Below are 6,000 nucleotides of genomic sequence, written 5' to 3'. Positions count from 1 at the left end.
GGTATATGAAGACAGAAAGCATAGGTGACATCTGACTGTGAAAAGATAAGAGATTTCACCCGTTTCCTTGATTGTGGGTTACACATGGTTTATGTGAACTGAAGTTTAAAAATCAATTAACTGCATCTTCCACAACATTGTCCACATTAATTATGTATAAAACACATATAGGAAGCTATAAAAACAGAAACAGCTTCATGCCTACTTATAACACAGACTACCCAAGTTCAAGGGACATACTACCTTCCCTTAAATATTTCCCCCTCCCACCCAGCGTCTGCTGCACTGTGAAATTTTAATATCTCATCAAATATATAGCAGCCATAAACTACAGTCCCTTCGTATATAGTTTCAAAAGCAAGAAGGAGAACCTTCTTTGTAATGACGTAAACCTACCAAATGAAATAACTCTCTGGGATGTTGAATGCTAAATTATGAGTGATTATTTATTTCTAAATTCATTACAACTTTGGCGTTTTTATTGCCTGCTTAATTTCTTCCAGCTAAGCCACAGAAGTCATTATCTTTGATATAAGCAATGCACCTATTAGAATTTCCAGATTTGCTTTCTAGCGGCTTGGCTTCCAATGCCAGGTGATTGGGCCATGCAGTGGAATGTTATTGCAGCAGATTCCAGCATCAAATATGCAGAAATAGAAAAAAGGTTGCCATGCAGAAATGAAACAAAGGTTGCCATAAACTTTGCCTTCAAGAAACTCCAAAGCACTTTTCAGACATTAATCAGTTAAGCCCCACAACAACTTTCTGAGGGAGGGGAAACTGAATCAAAAAGTTTAAGGAACACGCTCAAGGTCACAGAGTGAGTCATTAGCAAAGCAGGGAATGGACCCCAGAAGTTCTCATTCAGTCTCCTGATATAACAGCTAGATATCACTCCGCAGTTATGTTAAGAAAGATATATTTGAAAGCATTTAGGAATGAATGTTTATTCCAGGACGCTGTCTCACCTGGACTGAGGCCACATCATCATCTGATACCATCATATATTGGTGCACCCATGGAAATAACAAGGGAGACTACATTTGCTTTGCTAGAAGAAAGAAACCTATTTTGTACTGAAGTCTGAGTCAGGTCCTAGGGTATAATGAAGTCTGAGCTACATATATTCCCACTCAGCTACATGACAGCAAAGGTTTTGGGTTTTGTTTAGGGCGCATGCAATGTTGTGATATTTGTAGAACTATAATCAAGTAAGCTATTGTAATCAGATCTTTGGTTTTAGGCCAGGAACGTATCCATTGCCCACCATGTTGAGCACTTCACAACTGACTAATATGGATTTTTTTGGCCTTCCTCCGAATCATCAGGTATTGGCCATTGCCAGAGGCAGGCCACTGATCTGGTGTGGCAAATCCTATGTTCTACTGAGCTCTGCCCTCAGTGTCATTTTACAAACTGGAGCCAAATAAAAATCAAGATAACAAAGAGCCCTAAAAGAAGCAGAAGACAGAATAAGCAAACAGGGCACTACTCTAAATATAAGCGTTGTAGTTAATAGAGATGGTCCAACAATAATCACCAAATACATTTAGCAAATATTCCCTTTTTATCTAATTTATTCCATAGAGTTTTAATTCTTAAAAAAAGCCAGTCAGAGTCTATTTCATGAAAACATTATTCCACAAATACAGGCAATGTCAATCAAATACAAACTTAGAATTTTTTCTTGGTGTTCAGCCGGCTTTTTTGGGCATTATGCTGGTCAATAGTATAACTTACACTCATGTATCCAAGAGCAGACACATGCTCAAATCAAGGTATCTCTGTGTCTCGCTTCTTCAGTAGCCTAGTGTTTTGCCTAACGATATGAAGGTGGGTTCTATTCTAAACCTCCTTCTATTCTTAGCTATTTGTGTCAGGCCTTTTCTGATGCATTACTGCATGCATCTGTATGCCCATATAAGGTGACCATAGCAACATCCTGCCTTTATTGTAAAGCACATGAAGGGCCATTACTTCACACACATACTCTAAGGAAGGGGTCAAGAGACTAGCTTTATTGATCCACTACTTGTGACTTGGTCTCTAGCATGTTTTTCATTCATGTGGGAAGTGGATCCACAAATAACTTTGCCTGGGCAAAGCTCAAGCTGTCACCTGACAACCACAAACTGTTACATGTTTCCTTGGTGTGAGCTGTCTGACAAGAAAGTGGATAGATGAGCTTCTCACCCTGCCCTCTATTATGCAATCCCTATCCCCACAATGCACGTGCGCATGCGCACACACACGCGCGCTGGGGTGATAGAAGAGAGAACCTACTATGTAGTGCAGGAGAGAAAATTATGCTTCCACAAAAAAGAATATGCACCACCCGCTCCCCTCCAGTAACTATGATAATTACAACTAGTATATACTGGCCTGGACATGCCGGAGAGGTGTAGCATACCTGAAATTCCTATTTACTTCAGTGTTGTTCTTCTCACACTAACCTTTAGACAGACCAGCCATGAGTAAGTTTACACACTGAGTCTGCTATTTCTGCAGAAAGAATGCTGATATATTAGCTAATTCTTTTGCGGATGTAGTTCAATTTATAAAATATCAACGCCCCTCTGTGCATTGTAAATTGGACAATCGCCGTATGCCCTGCTTTTATTAATACATGATCATTGATCACACTGTGGAAAATCAATGTTCCATCAGTATTATGCCATGTACTATAACTCAGTGATATATTTCTTTAAAGAAGCGTTAAGGATCTAAAGTACCTTGCTGAAAAAATACACGTGGACAATGAAGCATTGCTCTGCTCCTGCTGATGTTGTGGCTAGAAGTATTTCTTTCAATAAACATTAGCACACCTAGTCTCTCGCTAAACTGTCTGTTCCATATAAATCTAATACCAAATTTTGCCCTAGTATGAGCACTGTAACTCCATTAAAGTTGGTGGTGTTACAGTCACTTAAACAAAGTCTACGTTTTGGCTATTGGTAGCCAGGGAAAGCTGCTGTGTGCTCAGCACTATTAAAAATCAGATCATTTATTCAGGTGCTAAAATATGATATTAGAGGCCTAGCACGTGACACCCATTATTGAAAACAGCCCTTGCATCCAGGGGTGCTGGAACTAGAGGTGCCGAGGTGCTTGGCAGCATGCCCTGGCTTGAAGTGGTTTCCAGCATATACAGGGTTTAGAGTTTGGTTCAATGGCTCTCAGCACCCCCACTATATAAATTGTTCAAATGCCACTGCTTGCATCTAGAGTTGGTCACATCATTCATAGTAAACAATGTATACAACAAATTTCAGCCTCCTTTCCCCGTTAAATAATCTATCAATTTTTAATTTTTATGAATTTGTTTCCAATTTGTAGTTAATCAAAATACTCCATGCTGTCAAATTTCAGCTTATGACTTGTTTGTGACCCATACTTGCTCTCGGTATTCAGTATTCATTATTTACATTGCATTATTAGTCATCTTTAGTCAGATGCTCTTTTAACTGTTCCCTGAGTGGTGAAATATTATAAAAACATATCAAGTCACTAGGCCTTTGATTCTTTCAGGGAGAGGATGGAAGCCATTTGGGAAGCTATGAAGAGTTAGACTATTTAAGCCTTTTTAAACCTCCTTCTATTCTTAGCTATTTGTGTCAGGCCTTTTCTGATGCATTACTGCATGCATCTGATACATCCTGGAAAAAATAGGTTATTACAGTGCCATGGGTGTGATGATATCACAGGGGGAGATTTACAATTAATTTTCTTCTTATCTAAGAAATTGTTTGTGATCTCAGCCACAGCTGGTTACAGCCAGATTCCCTGTTTGGGGCAGGATGCTGGTGAGGGGTTTTGTATAGGTGCTGCTAAAGATGTAGTCACACAGATTTATGTATTTCTCATTCTGCCGTGGAGTCTTTCTAGATGGTGGCAGACAACCATACTGCAGTACTCAGCTGACTCATCAAAATGTCTGACCTATTTATGGGCCTGCAAACATTCCTGTGCTTGCCGGTACCTGGCAATTCAAAATTTCTGCTTTTGACCAACTCTAAATGTTTAGCAACTATAGCAATTGTTGCTCACTACACAGCCGAAAAGATAGACCAAACGTTTTTCAAGGTCTTCTTCTTCTTCAGTGTCAGTACCCTGAATGGTTCTACGTGAGTGTTATTAAAACAGAAAATGTTGACTGAATCACTACATGTTTGAAAAAGTAGTTGCCTCTGGAAATGGAAGGGTCACATCCTAACTTGGGGATAAAGTTGCAAAGCTGGTATAAAGCACAGCATTGAAGTGTATTTAATAGCTCACCACAGAGTCACATTTGGGAACATAGTAGTTCTAAATAATAAATAAAACAGTGGTTTTATTACTTTTTAGAAAAATTAATGGAAATATTTTGTAGCGAACTCTCACATGACTAAGGCTCCCTTATTTTTACGGAACACATTGCCAGACATTTATGTTTAATTTATATGGAATTCTATGAAGTATCATAAATATTTTATCAAATAGATGAAAAAAAAGGATATTTTGTGAATACTTATTCACTATTTAAAAATATATATATATATTGTTTTGTGTTTGCATATTTGCTTATTCACAAGGCCACATGCAGAAATCTTTATGGAATTTTTACAAGGTCTTTACTCAGGCAAAACCCCCTTTGGGGATTTGGTCTAATATTTGCTAATTTGCAACACAGCTTTCAGCCATGAATATGGATTAGCAGGGACTCTGCTTTTAGGATTGAACAAATATGTGCATGTAGTTGTGGTTGTGCCCAGCATTAAGGTGCAGATTCTGGTGCATGTAAACAAATACGGCACACGCAAACATGTGCAGTCATCTTTGTATGAATGAAAAATCTGGCCCTGTAATGCCGAAAATTAGAGCCAGACTGCTTGATGTTTAAAAGATTAGATGGATGATTTTGTAGTTCTTCCTGTGTTTCACAAGCACATTTTCATTGCTGCAGTAAATTTCTGCAGTCACAAGTGCTTACTATTGTGCATCATGTCAAACAAACAGTTAGGTGCACTGTGAAAAGGTATTACAGGTTGTAGTATGTGAAACAGCAGGTGGGTTAAGCCACTCTGCTAATGTAATTTACATAACATTCAACTGATTATCAGAAGCAAATAATATAAGTTAAGGAATGTTGGAGGATGAAATGTAGGGTAGGAATCCATGTACAGTATCTACACTAAAGTTTAGACAAATATTTAATGGACTGTGCAAAACCAGCATTAATTTCTTTAAATTACATTGATTTCAGCCAGTCTTTGCTGAAGCCTTGCTGATAACCATTGCATTAGGGATAAAAGGTGAACAGGTATTCTCAAAACAGAGAAGAGACTGACATGCCAGGCAGCTAGAATTCAGTACTAGTAGGAGTGATTAGGCTGTGCCATCATCCAAACTGCCCATGGCTGACAAAAGGACATATCATTGGAGCAGCAGCAGCAGCAGACCCCTCATTGCATTGAGAAGGGGAGGCTGGTGTTGGCAGATAAGTGACAGAAAGCTTGACTCATCACCATATTTTATGAAAAGGCCAAACAAAGGGCCAACGTGTAAATGTGCAGTTTTAAGACAATATTGGAATAAACACACACACACACACACACACACACACACACACACTCTGCAGCTCATAATGAAAGAGAAGAGCGGTGTTCTCTCAGCTTGAGTTACTGAAACTTTTATGTCTTTGTATGAGTCTGGCTCACTAGACTACCATCATTTCAAATTGGTTTGAGGAAGATCCCAGGTCATCACCAATAATCCAGTTCCTTTAGAGGTCCAGCCCTCTAAACCTAGCAGCTTTCTTGATGCCTCTGCTTTAGGGAGAGTTGCTGGAATGAAGGGTTCTCTTTGCCCTCCTGTTTCACATGGTGACATTGTGGGACGATGTTTGTGCCTCAGTGCAAAGGCACCATGGAAATGTTATCCTATGCTGGTGCAAGCTTTTTATCTTGGAGGAAATAACTAAAAGATAGTAACAGTATTGGTAACACAGGTATACCTTTAGAA

Source organism: Malaclemys terrapin, chromosome 6 (assembly GCF_027887155.1).
Source record: "Malaclemys terrapin pileata isolate rMalTer1 chromosome 6, rMalTer1.hap1, whole genome shotgun sequence".
NCBI classification, from domain to species: domain Eukaryota; kingdom Metazoa; phylum Chordata; order Testudines; family Emydidae; genus Malaclemys; species Malaclemys terrapin.
This window is presented reverse-complemented; position numbering follows the sequence as displayed.